The sequence below is a fragment of the Amblyomma maculatum genome, unplaced genomic scaffold, assembly GCF_055883805.1.
Source record: "Amblyomma maculatum isolate TAMU_Amacu unplaced genomic scaffold, ASM5588380v1 scaffold_13, whole genome shotgun sequence".
NCBI lineage: Eukaryota > Metazoa > Arthropoda > Arachnida > Ixodida > Ixodidae > Amblyomma > Amblyomma maculatum.
The window spans coordinates 21,224,888-21,242,234 of NW_028146738.1; positions in this window are offsets into that span (position 1 = coordinate 21,224,888).

Genomic DNA, 17,347 nt, shown 5'->3' on the forward strand with positions numbered 1-17,347 from the left:
TCTAAAGAGCTTGACAGATTAGTCTCGGCTGGCATAATATCACCAGTTCCTCATTCTGAATGGGCAACGCCCATCGTGCCAGTCTTGAAGAAGGACGGAACAGTGCGCATTTGCGGGGACTTTAAGATTACACTAAACCCTGTGTGCGAGGTTGAGCAGCACCCCTTGCCTGTCATTGACGACATTTTTGCAAATCTATGTGGAGGAAAAAAATTCAGTACTTTAGACCTTCGCGATGCTTACAATCAGGTTGAGCTAGATGAAGACTCGCGGAAATGAGCAGTGATAAACACACACAAGGGGCTCTTTTGCTACAACAGGTTACCGTTTGGCATCGCATCACCGCCAGCGATATTCCAACGAAAGATTGAATCGGTGCTGCAAGGACTAAAAGGGGCTCAGGCTTATCTAGACGATGTCCTGATAGCCGAGAGCAGCGATGCTGATAACGCAAATCTGCAAGCGGTGCTACAGCGTTTCCGCGAGAACGGTATCAAACTTCGTTATGACAAGTGCAAGTTTGGCGAACAATCGGTGACGTATCTTGGTCATCGTATTGATGAAGGGCTACACCCCCTCGAGAAGCACGTGGATGCAATCAGGCTAGCCGCTTTACCGCGAAATGTTGCCGAGTTGCGATCCTTTGTGGGAATGGTTACATTTTACAAGTTTTTGCCAAAAATTTCCACTATGCTTGCGCCCCTGTACAGCCTTTCCCATTCCACCAGCGCAACGTCGGATAGCATCACCCCGAAGAAAGGAAGGAAGCGGGTGCGACGTTCAAAGTCTCGTGCAGGCAGCCGGGGAAGACGCAAGGCCGCCAAGAACTATACCAAGAACACGCAATTAACCCATGAGAGGGAACGAGTCCAACTCACGGGTTGAAACCTAATTGAGCGAGCCAGCAAAATCTCAGAGCTTTGTGGCACGTTGGATACTGTCGGCCGAAAGCAAAAAAATTGTTCTTGAAAGTACTCAAATGTAATTAAAGTACGTTCGCATCCTCTACTACTTTCTTTTTTTGCCATAAGCGTGCTTGCATGAATAACGACTAAATTGCATCCATCCCATTGACATATATCTGCGGGAACATAATTTTAAGTCAATCTGTGATGTTTTGTAGAATTCTCAGCATCGATATTTTTCGTATTCTGGCACGATAAACAGTATAATTGAAGTCATCTGACCGTAGTGAGGCTGAAATGAAGTTTTGGAATCGCTTGGTTATTGTCGGGAGTCGATTTTGATGCATACACTTCGTAGGAGCACTTTTTATGGGTGCATTGGCTAGCTATCCCCTGGACAATGGCTACTCATGGCTTTGTAAGCTTGATGATTTTTGATGGGAGTTAAGAAAGAAAAAAGAATACAGGGGTTGTTGAATAAATGAGATTATTCTTGCGATTATTCGGAGCATATATGATCATGTGTAATTTAGGTGCTTGGTCTATTCGGTTTTTGTAATTTGAAAGTTTCGTCTTTTTATCGAAAATTATTTCTTGCGTAAAAATTGTGTGTGTGTGTGTGTGTGTGTGTGTGTGTGTGTGTGTGTGTTGCAATATACATTGTGTCCGTGTCAGGTTCAAATCCCGCAGAGTTCACTTGAACGCTTTTGTATATTTTAGGAACTTCTCCTCTACCATAAATTAACATATTTTCATATTAAAACGTATATTCATGTGAAAGGGAGCCGAATTGTCGTAGATTAAAAGCATTGGCTATACGATCGAGCCTTGAGAGAAAATCATTGGGGAAATTTTAGCTCTAGACACATGTTTTTTTTTTTTTTTTCATGTTCGGTTTCACTCTACACCGCGCTTCATCTTGTTTGGGTGCTGAAGGCAACAATGAAACTGCCGCTGAAACGTCGCGAAAGCCACACCATGACATTTTAGCGCGATTTATACCTGGTTTCCGTAAATACGAAACGAAAGATCATAGATGGCCTTTTATACGATGGGGAAAAACCCGCTTAACCTAACTACAGCCATACGATGGTGATAAGTCTGAGAAGACGGGACTTTATACGCTGGCCGACAACGTTTATATAGCTGGGACCTGCAACAGGTTCTGCGTGTCCCAAATGCAGATCGATACCTCGAAACTGGTCACCACGACACTAAATTCGAGAGTACCGTGGTTACCCCGCGTTCTTCTTTCCTACACTTTCTTAACTTTTTTTTTTTTTTTTGCTATGCCCTGTGCAACTGTTACTTAAAAGCCAGTCAGTAGTGACATGCATGCCAGAAATACTGACTTATGCTGAAGCCGATTTTAAAAAAAAGGTTTTCGGAATACTTTCATCGGTGTATTTTAGTTCATGTGTAACTTCTGCGTGTAAAATAGTACACCTCTTTCAGGCTTTTTTTTTTATAGGCAGGAAGACAAGCTATTCAAGTCATCTTCGAAGAATCAAAGAGGAAGAGGAGAACGTTGCTGGCAAAGAAGAGGAACGCAAAAATACGTGGGCTTCTGTATGGCAATCGATGGGAAAATGCTCCATATCTCATTTTCAGCCAGCGCTTAGCAAATGTGTCTGCAATCGGGTAGTTATTTTGAGCTGACAGCTGTAATATATATATATATATATATATATATATATGAAGGAAAGAAGCCAACAGTCGGCGAGGCCAAGGAAAGCGTTGGGGATGGTACTTTATGTCTTTTTTTTAATGTTTACTTGGATAATCACAGAAATTAGTAATGTAATCTGTTTAGGGGAAGATAATTAGACACAAAGTAGAAGAAAAAACAACGTGCCGATGGTGGGAACCGAACCCACGACCTCCGAATAACGCGTCCGGTGCTCTTATGTCACATTAAAACACAGATATCATTTGCGATCCAACATAACTATCAGACTGTTCGCATCATCACCAGTAGTTCATACCGTGCTAACGCTTTGCCTTCGCTGCGTCAGTATAACATCTTATCTGTTAACAATTCGTTTGGTTACAACCCAGCTATCCTGTTTCTCGATTATTCCTCACAAGTTTCGCAGCTCAGAATTTTGTTTGCTACCTCGAGTTTTCGCTAATTAGGGAAAACAATGTTCTTGTTTCGCATGCATTTCTCTATGGAATAATTTACCACTGACATTAAAATTGTCGATGTCCCTAACTATGTTTAAATCTTTTCATTTCTAAGAACTTATTTTGCAGCGACAAATAGAACAAACAGATGATTTCACAATTGCTCGATGATTTTTTCAACTTTTTATTACAAATTTTGTCTTGTCTCTTATTTGATTTGACTAATTTAACGTTGCATTCTTGCTCCTCTTGTAATTACCGGTATATGCCTTATTCATTTATGCTTTGATCGTGTTCGCTCCACGTTATTTTGATTGTATGCATACATACTATATGACAGTGTTCTTTTTTTTTTTCTCTCTTATCATTTGTTTGTGTTTTTTGGCTTGCTAACCTATTATTTCAACACCATATTATCTAATGTTTCTGTATGAGGGTCTCATGACAGTCGTCTGACAGTCGTGAGCAAAAGTGGTATGCAACACTCAGCCGGTGGTGGAGCTCTGGGAGACTGTATTGAAACTTCATCTAACGACAGCTATCGGGGATTGAGACCATAGTGGCGGTGCCCCATTTTATCATCATGCATACGTCGCTGTCCCTGTCGCTAGATTACATTTCGACGCAGTTTTCCCTAGGGTGCGCACGCATCGAGGCATTCTAGCTTTCCTAAGTTCCGTCACCGACTGGTGTTGTATACCACTTTTGCTAACGGCTATACCTTTAACATGTTCCGCATGTTTCGAATAAATCATTCTTATATATTTTCACGTAGCCGTTTAGGCCCGTAACCAGAAGGTTGGTTTTTAGGGGGGTTGATCTAGCAGGCACAGGAAAGCAGGTCCAGAGCACCGAGAGACAGCAGCAAACTTCAGCCTCTTCGAATCGAACGCCACGGGGCCACTTCTACAAGTCCGCGCACGAGACTCGCGATGAGCAGCCGCCTAGCGGCTGCTGTTGCACACGCTACAATATATTGTTACATACTGAGTAATTATTTTCAGTTGTAGGAACCGAGAGTCCAAGGCTCACAAGCGCCCGCTTCTTCCTCTTTTCCTCCACCTCTTTCTCCTCCTCTTCGCTTCCGATCCTTAACACGTGACAATATATATTGCTGTGTCTTCGAAGAAGCACGCCACGGCAGCCAAGCAGTAACCGAGGGAGAGGTTTATTGTGACTCGGCCGAACGTCCTGCTGGCCATCGACTGCCCGCGGCATACAGTGCAGTGTGGTGACAAGGGGGCAGATACAAGCGGACGGCACCCCAACGCCGATACGTGTCCATGAGCTGGCTGTTTTCTTATCAGCCAAACACTGCATTCCACCCTCCCTAGACAATGCTGTCCTTACAGCGTTTCATAGGTGCTACAAGAAACACTTTACCTTTTGTTTTTATACAAACGTAATTGAAACACTTCAAATGTTCAAAACACTCCCGTAAAGTCCACTGACGCCTCAGGGCAGAGAAGTGTACCGATCCGGGGGACGTCTTTGTCTTGTCGGATAACGAGGCCCTGTGGCGGCTTCGTGGCCGCTTTCTTTGGCAGAATACCCCACCTCGTGATTGCCGTCTTCGGGACATGAGGGCTCTGTCGAGAGTCCTCGCCTTGTGGCAAGCTCCCCTGGGTCGTCCCGGTCTTCTACACTCGTGCTGACTGCTTGCGTGGTGAGCGGTTCTGTAGCCGAAGTCTGTGATGGAGAATTTTGCTATGGTTGCCCGAGGTCAGATACACCGCTGTAGCCGGAGTCTTCCGACGCTGTGTTTGGGTCAGCCTCCCTTGCGCGGATGTGGTCTTGATGCCTCTTCCATTCCATGACTCCACCTGGCGTCTTCACGTGTAACACATAAGACACTGGTCCCGAGCGGGAGGTCACCACAGCCTCTAACCATCTTGGGCCTTCTCTAGAGTTTCTGACAAACACATTGTCACCCTCGGCGAAGGTTCTCCGAAATTCCCTTCGCCTACGCGCCTGATGGAACTGCTTTTGCTCGACTACTGAACGAGCGTTAGGCTTCAGTAAATCGAGCTGAGTTCGAAGGGGTCGCTCTAATAAAAGCGAAGCAGGAAATTGCTGAGTGGTTGCGTGTGGAGTGTCCCTGTACACTAGGAGGAAACTGGCCAATCTCTGTTCAATTGATCAGCATTTCAAATATTTGCGGAGGGCTTCTTTCATTATGCTTACAAATTTTCAGTCAGACCGTTAGTGGATGGATGGCATGGAGCTGAACGAACATGTTTTATTCCATTCACCTTGAGGAATAACATAAATTCTTCGCTGCAAAACTGCGGCCCGTTATCGGATACGATGACTTTTGGTAACCCAAAATGGCTGAAGAGGTCACGAAGCTTACTGATAGTAGCTTCTGCCGAAGTCGAGGGCATGAAGAAAAGCTCTGGCCACTTTGAATGGGTGTCAACTACCATAAAAAAATTCCGTTGAAGAAACGGGCCAGCAAAGTCGAGGTGGAGTCGGGCCCACGGCCTTGTAGGCCAAGCCCACGGATGAAGGGGAGCTTGGGTAGACAGCGCTCTTTGCTACTGGCAGGATGAACACGTTCGGTGCTCTCAGGGTCGGCGTCAATTCCGGGCCACCAGACGTAGCTTCTGGCAACCTCCTTTATCCGCACCACCCCTGGATGCCCCTCGTGTAGTTCGTCCATAATGGTCTTCTGTAACGAGCGAGGAATCACAATGCGCATACCCCAGAATAAACATCCGCAGTTCACTGACAACTCCAGCTTTTTCAGAACAAAAGGTTTCATGTTTTCATCTGTCTCCGGCTCGAGCCATTGCCGCGTAACCGCGTAAAGCACTCGGCGTAGCGTAGGATCTCACTATGTTTCTCGAGCAACGTCCGAGCTTGTGATGAGAAGTTGTTGTTGTTGTTGTTCTCCTCTAATTTGATGGCACGTACCCACACAGGGGGATGGGAAGTTTCCCAGCGAAGCGCACAGCAAGCGGTTACCTCATCGTTGTCTTCTTTCTCTCCGCTATCGGGCAGTGGTAGACGTGACAGACAGTCTGCTTCTATGCTACATTCTCCTGAGCGATACACTAGGTCGTAACGATAAGCAGACAGCGTGATGGTCCGCCTCTGCAACCGCGCAGCCACAATGCTCGGTATTCCATTCTTTGGACCAAGGATCGCCTGCAAAGGCTTGTGATCAGTTACCAGGCTGAATTGTCTGCCATAAATGTAGTAACGAAATTTCTTAATGCCGAAGACTAAAGCCAAGGTTTCGCGCTCTAGCTGGCTGTAGTTCCGCTCACTTGGAGATAACATTCGTGACGCAAATATGATCATCGGCCGTCTGGAACCGTCTTGTTCCACCTTCGCTAAAACAGTGCCTAGCCCATAAGATGAAGCATCACACACTACCTGAAGCTGGGCTTCTGGATCTTAGTGTGCTAACACCGGCGCATTCTTACAGAGCAGCTGATTCAATGAAAATATAACTGTTGACAACTCTGGCAGAAATTTTGCGTAGTACGTTACCATACCGGTAAATGTTCTCAGCTGCTTTTTATCGGTGGGGATAGGAGCTTCTAATATAGCCTTCACTTTCTCCGGTGTTGCAGAAATTCCTGTTTTACTAATCACGTGGTCCAGAAACTGCAATTGGGGTTTCAAAAATTGGCACTTGTCTGCCTTTATCCGCACGCCCCTTTCCTGTAACCGGGACAGGAGCGATTCTAAGTTCTCAAGGTGTTCCTTTTCGTTTCGGCCCATGACGAGAATATCATCCAGGTAGCATATTACCCCTTTCAGTCCTTTTAACATCTTGTCCATATTCTTCTGAAAAATGGCTGGAGCCGATGCAACCCCGAACGGTAGGCGATTTACTGCGAACAACCCTTTGTACGTATTCAGGGTGAGGTACTCGCGGGAGTCCTTGTCCATTATCACTTGCTGGTACGCTCGATTCAGGTCAACCTTAGAGAAAACTTGACCTCTCGCAAGGGTGGCGAAGATTTATTCAATCCTTGGTAATGGATAGTTGCCGATGTTTAAGCATGGATTCAACGATGCCTTGTAATCTCCGCATATGCGTACGCTGCCATCTTTCTTTACCACTGGCGCAACTGGTGAGGCGAAATGACTGTTAGAAATTTGCTCAACTACGCTAAGACCCACCAACTTTTCCAGTTCTTTCTCCACTGCTGCTTTCAGTGCGAACAGAATGCTCCTAGCTTTACAAAACTTTGGCTGTAAATCGGGCTTGATGGAGAGTTGAGCTTGCTCACCTTTAATTTCCCCAAGTTCATCGACTAACAACTGGGGGTGTCGATCCAAGACTTCCGTCACGGCGCGGCGATCTTGCGAATCCATGCGATTGACGCTATCCAGTCGATATTGAGCTGATGCATCCAGTCCCTTCCTATGAAAGTAGGTCCCTCCTGGCGCAGAATGTGCAGAGGCAGCTGGAGAGAAACTCTGATGCTTCACATTCACTGTTACCACCCCCTCTGGAAGCACGCACTCTCCTGTGTACGTACGCAGCACTACCGAAACCAGGCGTAACTTCATCTACCGGAAACAGGAGCGAAAAAGCCGATACGGCATCACCGATACTGCTGCTCCCGTGTCTAGTGCCATTTTGAGCGGCACCCCTTGAACGCACATTGTAAAGCATATCGGTTCTTGCCGCGGTCTGTCCAGCGTTGTCTGCAGCTGTGGCTCTACATCTTCCTCTGTATCGAACACGCCGAAGCTTTGCCTCCTGTCGTCTTTTCGTTGCGCATCTTGCCCGATCCTGTTCGTAGTGTGCGAATTAGACGTCGGCCGAAAGCGGCACACTTTTTGGATATGTGCTACACGGTGACATCGGAAACATGTCGCTGTTCGGAAACGGCAGTTGAGTTGCGATTGCGATGACGGGAGCAGCATCATGGCGAGTCTTCTCGTGCGCGGCAGCCCTCTGCAGCAAAATTTTGGAGGCCCTCTTGAGCTCTTCCAGTCGGCCGGCACTTAGTTACGTTCTTCGAAGTCGCCTCTACTGATAACGCAATCTCGACTGCCTTTTTGAACGTCAGTGACGCATTCTCAACAAAAATCCTTTTTTTTTTTTGTATGTTGGCCCAGGCCAAACCACACACGAACCTGTCCCTCGGAGTATCTTCTAGGATCGCTCCGAAGTCGCATGTGTCTGCGGATTCCTTGAGGTCTGCCACGAACTTCGCAATTTGCTCTCAGTCTCTAATTGTGTTTTCCGGTGAAAATTTGCTCTTTCTGCGATAACTGACGGTCTGGGGGAAAGATGCTCACCTAAAGCTTTCTGAAGATCGGACAAAGACTAGCCGGCGTATTAGGTGCGAATAAGCTCTTCAATAATTTATACGTCTTCGGACCCACAATACTTAGAAAGGCGTCTACCTTGCTGAAATCTGGAATGTTATTCACACGCAGGAATGCATTAATCCTCTCCTCGTATGTTTTCCAATCTGACTGAGATTCATCGAAAGGTTCCACTTGCCCGAATTTTGCGTCCAGGTCGCTCAGCGGTGGCTCCTTATCAGCCAAACACACACACGCACGCACGCACGCACGCAGACACACACACACACACACACACACACACACACACACACACACACACACACACACACACACACACACACACACACACACACACACACACACACACACACACACACACACACACACACACACACACACACACACACACACACACACACACACACACACACACACACACACACACACACACACACACACACACACACACACACACACACACACACACACACACACACGCACACGCACACACACACACACACTGATAAACACAAAACCACATGCGCGCCGTGCGTGCGATGGGTCACGAGTTCACTGTCCTCTCTCTGGGCGTTGTCCACGGCAAATGCACCAACGTTTTCACGCATACTTTTACATGGAATGAATTCTCCGGTTCACTCGCTTTTGAAAAAGCCCGCACAAGTATTGTGACGGTAGCGCACAGAATGTGGGTCAGAATATGGGCATACTCAGTGCTGTCCACTAACTCTTAAAGGGGAATATGCACACCTACAAGCCCGTAAGAATTAAGGAGCGAAGGGTGGCGTCCTCCTCGTCCCTCAGCTCCCGATGCACCCAACAGAAGCGCCTCTAGGCGGGGGTACGTGAGCGGTGGGTGGGTCAGATCGACATCAGTCACTCCGCCACATATGACCGAAGCGCGTGGTGTTAAAATAATAAAGGCAAAAAATGTTTGAGCAAAAGTCCAGAGCGAGCTGTCCTGAATTAATAGACAATTGGTACGATTCTCGTGTTTCTCTGTCGTGGTGTGTGCGGAAGCTGTATTCAAGGATTGCCATTTTCAGGCCACGGAATTCATGACCGGAAGACTAACATGTCTTGATAGGGCATGGGCAGAGATTTAGTATGCGCATGGTGATTGTTAAATCTTACTCTGAAGCGAGTCTCTATTTGGCCGATATATTGGTGTTGACACGCTGAGCACTCAAGAAGATATATGTCACATTTGAGCCGTCACAGTTAAAGTTACCATTGGTTTTGATGGAAAGGTGGGAGGCTATGCTGACGGCAGTGGTTTACGCGGTTATTTGGACGCGGACAATTCACAACGAGATTTGTCTCAAGGTGCGTAGCCAACTGTCGGATGATTCCTAATTTTTGAGGAAGTTAGAATGTCCCAAAGACTCCAGCCTGTTCCGTCGCTACACACACCGCAGTGACTCCGGAAAGGCAGATTTACATCGTTCATTTTATGTAAGAACGTTGTAATGGGGTCATTGGAATAGGAGGGACAGCAAAATTCTGACCAGACCACGCGCTCGAGCGTTCGTATTTAGCGTGCGGACGACAGTGCGAGCAATATCACTTTGTGCATTCTACGTCGCTTTATTCATTTATTTACAATACCTTACAGGCCTCCAGGGGGGCATTGCGCAAGGGGGGTACAAGAAGAAGTATAGATACATATAATAGTGCCTAAAAAAGCAGCAAAATCAGCAGGAATGAACAGTGTTAAATACGAAAATATATTAAGCAATCATTGCAAATATAACCACCACGCGAAAGAAAAAGCCCAACATGAACAAAATAATTAACAAGAAAACATACATATAAAGTAACCTTGCAGAAAAACAGATACATATCTTTCAGATGGGAAAATAAAAAAAATAGTAACAACGTAGCAACCACATGTGATAAGACAGGAAAATAAAGTGAAAACAAAGTCATGGCTCCCTGATACAGATGAGAACGTCCTAAGCACAGTTGTCGATGAAATGTTTGACTAGATGATCATGGAAAATTTCACGATTGCGCTGAGAGGCGATGTGGTTTGGAAGGTCATTCCACAGGCGTATAACACGTGGCAGGGCCGAAAAGTTAAAAGGATGTCTTGTAAATATCTACTATTTCACGTTGTACAACCACCATCGCCTTTCCGCAATTCGTAAGTCAGCACCACAAGCGAGAAGAGGCCAGAAGCGGCGGGACCAATCTGGTTTTCAGAAAAAGACTGGGGTTGCCAAGAAGGTGAGGGCAACGCCTTGTCTCCGTTTAAATGCTTTCAGTTCAATTCCAGAGCCACGTGCCACGGCTGGGTACACACGTACGAGTGGCATCGAGAATTGAGTAAAGGTGGAGGAAATAAATCAATCAAAAGGCAGAAGGTGCAGAGAAAAAGGAGGGCATGAACGTGGAACTTTCACGGCGCCCGATCGAGACGTCGTATCTCGGAAGTGCTCCCATTGTCCCGGCGGACGAGCGCTTATTTCGGGCCGCGTTCTCAGGGCGGTATGGCGCGCGCCGCTTGCTCGCAAATACCTGAGGGAAGAAACAGACTCCGGAGGGCTTACATAACGCGTTCACGAATGCGTGAGTTGTCTTCGTACTGATCCGCACCGCTGCCGGCGCTTGTGGAGTGCACTTATGCAATATGCGATGCGGATGCCTGGCGAAGCTCGCTCCGGACGCTGCGAAGTCGGTCACAGCGGGGTCAAAAAGCTCAATGCGGAAACGCGTGTCTGCGCGAGAAGTGTCATTGATGCAAGTGTCTATCGATCACATATCGCGGCCTGCGCGCATACGTCGCGCCGGTGTGCGAACGAGAATTGGGTTAACCGGGCGGCGCGGCTACCTTCGGTATCTTGCCAGACGGGAATATTTCTTTTGTTTTGTTTTTTCCTCGTGAGTGCTTGTCACGATGGCGCATACTCTCGGAGTCTTTGTAACTGTGTAGGAACAATATAGTAAATGTAATACATATGACGTATATGTCACCGGAAGCTACTTGCGTTCAACAAATCGAATGCCACAGGCTGGTATTGATTAACCTTTTGACGCGCTATACACAATTGTGGGCAAAGCGAACTGGCAGTGATCTTCCTCCTTTTCTTTTTTCTTTTTAGAGTGCGCTGCACCTAGCAAGGACTTTTATATTGCAGCTTCATTACGCACTTTTGAAGTCGCGAAGAAGGCTTTTTTTTTTGTTTTTTATATGCCATACAGCGGGCGCAATAATAATTTCGCGAAACAGAGAGCGGGGTAACACATTGTCCGCTATTTTTGTGCAGACCTAGAAGAGAGTGAGAAGTTTGGGCTTAAACTGAACATTAAAAAGACGAAGATCATGGCGTCTTGCCCTATCAAGTCCTGGAGCATCAATGGACAAGAAGTGGAAGCTGTGACAGATTTTCTGTTCTTGGGCGCCAAGATTACCTCGGAAGGAGACTTCAGCCATGAAATTAGGAGACGCCTGCTTCTGGGAAAGAGAGCAATGGTTAGCCTTGACCGCCTAGTAAAGAGCAGAGACATTAGTCTGCCAACCAAGATCCGTATAACCCGTGCTATGGTCTTTCCAGTTGTGATGTATGGATGCGAGAGTTGGACTGTGAAAAAGGCTGACCGCCGAAGAATTGACGCGTTTGAATTGTGGTGCTGGCGAAGACTCTTAAGAGTTCCTTGGACTGCCAGAAGATCAAATCAGTCGATATCGTCGACCATAAACCCTGACTGCTCATTGGAGGGTCAAATTCTAAAGTTAAAGCTCAGCTACTTTGGTCATCTGATGAGAAGAGAGGAGTCGCTGGAGAAAGATTTGATGTTGGGAAAGGTTGAGGGTCGCCGGAGAAGGGGTAGGCAGCGAACGCGATGGTTAGATGTCATTCTCGAGGCATTGCAGATGAAGCTATGTGATGTTAAGAAGATAGTGAGAGACCGGAAAGCGTGGCGTGACATGGTCCATAGGGTCACGAAGAGTCGGACACGACTGAACGCCTGAACTGAACTGAATTTTGCCAGCAGTAGTGAAATCAAATTTTATTTTGTTTGAAGAGCAACGTGTACCATCGGAATTAAAATTATTTTCATGTTCATTGCGCTTTTACATAAGTCGCGACATTTTGACGCTGTGATTTCAATAAATTTCTTCTCTGTACTAAATTTTGCACATCCCCGCCCAAAAAGTTAACAAGTATTTTGGGCTGAAAAATTAACATATTGTATTTTTTAAAGGTGTGAAGACGTAAATGTTCGCTATCTATTCCGTCTGCAGAATGCTGCACCGTACATTACAAAACATGACTAGGCTGCGTAGATTGCGTGGAAAAGCAAATAATCATTTGTAATTGAACTTCTTCTTTCACACAGTTTCAGTTTTAATTTCTGAAATCCGGCTGTGCCATCATACACGCGCTGTGGTCATGTGAGACGTGCCATTCATTGTTGTTTTTCTCATTTTAATTCACACTAATGCTTACGTAAGCATCCTGAAAACTAAAGATCACAAAGAGGAATAAGCAATGATTATATGTTTTTTTTTTGTTACTTGCGTAACCAAAGCGCGTATGTGGCGTAGCAGCTGTTACTTAACGGCTGAAACCGAAACTGCATGAGAAAATTAATCATCAATTATTTAACTAGTGTAAGTGAATGTTGTGTGATGATTCATATGTGCACTACCGTCTTACGTTCTATTCCAAAAAAAAAAAAACACACTAAAAAATATTGGTGTCTACTCTTTTAAGGACTAAAGAAGTGAATGATTCTGGGAAACCTTTTATTTGTGAGCAAATGTGGCATATTGTAAGTCACTGTTGAGCTCACTTTATGGGAATGGTTTGAGTTTCCGATGCGTTGTAAAAATTTCCCCTTAATATTTTTCCTCCGCTACCAGCAGCGTTTGTGCAAATAATTATGAGGAAACTGTGGAACAATTGAAAGATGCCAGCAGTCTGCGCGGTCAGGGAACGCATTCGGATCATATTTTTTTTTTATTTCTACTGTTGTCATGAATTCGTATTGTGGTATTTTTTAGGGGAAGTATATCCCGAGTGTTTCAGCGAACAATTTCAAAAATTCCCCTATATAGTGGGTTCAAAAAAGTGAACAAAATATATGCAGGAACACATTCTCCGGCGTGGCGGACACAGTATGTAACGGGACTCCTCTAATTACACAACTAATTAACTAAATCAAGTAATTATTATTTTAATTTTTGCAGTTTGTTAATTAGCCCTAATTGTGAGTGGGTCTCAGTTGTTCCGTGAATATGTGGTTTATTTATTAGTAAACCACTTCGTCACCTAGAATAGCGTCTTCAGTTCCTTAGATATTTTCAGCTTGTTCCTCAGTTGCAGCGCCGTCCGCAGCAGAGACCACGACATCGCGCTAATAACCGCATGACTGGTTTGTTTCGACGAGAGCGCCGGTAGTGCTGGCGGCTAGCTCGGCAAAGTTGGCAGGGCGCAGCTGCGGCCGGACGCGGCATAACACGAGGCTCGGAAATTTGCAACCAAGCTGCCGCCCCCCCCCCCCCCCCCCCTTTCTTCCCTTTATACTCTTGGCAATACATTATTTAGCGTTTCATTTTCTTCGCCTCACTTTCTGCTGAGTCAGTTTTCACGGCAGCTTGAGGTAGTTTTAACCTGGCAAAGCTATTAGTTATGGAGCATGAATAAATTTGAGTTCCTGCTGGTGATAGTTGAGGAGAGAGAAAACAAACGAAAGCCTGACCTTAACAAAAAGTAATACATTTGGAATATAAAGCCGTATATTCGCAATGTATTTTAAATGTAATTTGTATTGAGGAATGCGCTCAAAACATGTTAAAAATAGGTTTGTTAAATTTCTTAGTCAATGTTCGAAATATATTTTTAAAATATGTCAAAACTACCATACCTGAAAAGTACCCTTCGAGCATATGTTGAATAGATGAAAAGTACATATGCGTTCGTAGCATGTTGGCAATACATTAAAAGTGTACTTTTGTAAATATAAAATTATTTCGGCCGAAGTGCATTTGAAGTCTTCCTCGGTATTCAATATGTATGTTTGAAAATTTGTCGGAAATGCTAGACCTGAAAGTACGCTTCGAGCATACTTCGAATATATATATATATATATATATATAAAGGAAAGAAGCCAACAGTCGGCGAGGCCAAGTAAAGCGTTGGGGATGGTACTTTTATGTCTTTTTTTTTTTAATTTTAGCTTAGATAATCACAGAAATTATTAATGTAATCTGTTTAGGGGAAAGATAATTAAACACAAAGTAGAAGAAAAAACAACGTGCCGATGGTAGGAACCGAACCCACGACCTCCGAATATCGCGTCCGGTGCTCTTCCAACTGAGCTACATCGGCCGCTGTCCCCCCCCTGCTACTTGCTTGGGTATTAATGTTGTCTGTATACGAACCTTGAGAGTGTTCACCAGCGCCACCCTCAGCCATAGCGGCAGACGTAGAACGTCCTTTGTTACCGCCAGCGTCACGTAGAACGTGATCAAGAGCGAGGGCGAAAGCTGTGCTAGAACCCTCTTAAGCTACCTATGGCTTCAAGACTGCCAGAACCGAGACCCCCGTAAGCTACAAACAGATCAATTAAGGGGAAATGAGGGTGCTCGTTATAATACATGAAGGAAAGAAGCCAACAGTCGGCGAGGCCAAGTAAAGCGTTGGGGATGGTAATTTTATGTCTTTTTTTTTAATTTTAGCTAAGATAATCACAGAAATTATTAATGTAATCTGTTTAGGGGAAAGATAATTAAACACAAAGTAGAAGAAAAATCAACGTGCCGATGGTGGGAACCAAACCCACGACCTCCGAATATCGCGTCCGGTGCTCTTCCAACTGTATATATATATATATATATATATATATATATATCTGTTTATAGTAGTTGGGATTGTATTCAAACCGTATTTTTGTAAATATTAAATTAATTCGCATTAAGTAGAACAGCATATGGGGAAAGGTAGGCAGAAAGAGACGCCAGTTACTGTTTAACAGGTACTGAAACAAAGCAGTGAACTTTCAACTTGCGTGAGGATAAATGGGAGCAGCCAAACCATTCTCGACAGAAAGGTTATTCTCTGGTAAATGTGGAAGAGAAATAACAAGCCATATTATGAATATTTTGCTAACCTCTATGCGGTGGATTGAAATTCTCTGTCCGGCCCTCTGCTAATATTTGTTGTGCTTCAGGACCGTATCGGTTGTATTTATCGCGACCCCATTTTATGATACAAACGCCACTTATTTGTACTTACCTGGCGCTACACTGCTGTGCGCAAGGAAGCGGGACTGAATCCCGGTCGCGGCTGCTGCTTTTCGATGGAGGCTAAAGGCGAGGCACCCGCGTACGGTGCGATATCGATGCATGTTAAGAACCCCAGATGTTAGAAACTTCCGGAGCCCTCCACTACAGAGTCTCTCATACCTTGAGTCGTTTTGGGACGTTAAACACTATAATCCAGTCCTAATATACTGTGTTTTATCATATATAGGGCACGAAAGATTAGAATATGCTTCCCGGCCCGTACTTTATAAGGATTCATTTCGTGATCTCTTCTTTTGCTTTCTTGCCATTTGTCAGCCTCACCTTCGACAACGGAAACATATCGAATGGCGTCACCTGCGTATCTCTCAGTTATGACGTCAGAAATTTCAACATAGTGAAAAAGCAGTAAAATGAATCGGGATAATAACGGCGAAGTATAGCCACTCATACTTTCGTAGTCGATTGAGGCCAAATGTGACGAAGACTCACTGGTCCAAGGAGCGGGAAACAACAAAGGTAATCTTGCGCGACGTTAATTGTTGACTCATCTTTAGCTTCCGAACCCTCCAGCACTAAATTTGGCGCATGATAGCCTCATGATAGCCAGCTCTTGGCGCATGATAGCCTCAGTTGCTTATGCGCCAAAAAAACCCAATACAGTACAATACTAAATTTGGGAGACGTGCGTATTGTTTTTCGATATAATATTTGGTCTAAAACTGAAAAGAACTTTTGTCGGGTAAAAAGCGATAAACGCAATTAGACAATCACTTGTCAAAGTTTGGTGTGCTGTCCGAATAATTAATCTATTGCAGCAAAAAAAAAATATATATATATATATATATATACAATGCACAGGCACAATGTGGTGCAGAACTAAATTACTTTTGAAACAATATAAACTGTCATGTCCGAAATGTTAAATTTATCCTTGCGGAATGCCCTTTATAACACCACAACAGGCATATTGAAATGCGCGGCATGACGGTGATGGAACCACAGGTGCCCCGTGTCCCGAGGCAAAGCGCGCTGGCATTTGCTGCGAGCCTGTGAGCACGGGTTCAAGCGAATGTATACGTTCCCCACCATTCCCTGCCTCCACTTTCCCGCCAATTTGTCTAAACGAAAACACTGCGGTGTTCATCGAAGCGCGCATTTGCGAGGCTTTGGTGCGCAATAATGCATGTGACTATATAGATCTCCTTGATCGTATTTACCATTTGGTGCGCGATGTTTGGAGACTTCTCTGGCCACTTTCCCGTCGCGTGACCGATATATAGAGTGCTTAATAGCGAGCGGGTAAAAATACTCGAGTTGCGTGACCAGCACCGGCTCTTAGCGACCCTCGACAGTCAGCTGTCACGCAACCAGCCACTCGGCGCGACGAAAAATGTTTTCGCGCCAGGGCCGGACTCAGCGAAATCTCGAATATGCAACGTGAAGGGCCGTCTGAAAAATTTTACCGTGTCAGGTTCTCTCTCTCTTCCTGCAGCACGTCTTTTTTCGACGTACAGCCAGCAGCCAGAGCCCGCGAAAAAGCGACGTGAAGGGTAGCACTCAAAATATAAGTTAGTCAAGAAGACCAACTTCAAAACGCGTGCGCGTGAACTGCTGGAAGCATCGTTTCGAAGGAAATTGATCGGAAGAAGATTGAAGGAAATTTCGATTTGACTGTATGTTGTAAAATGGCTTTATAAACGCAGTGAGGCCTCCTGCGTGTCCTTTCAATCCGGTATATTTTTTTTTTTAACGGTAAAAATGG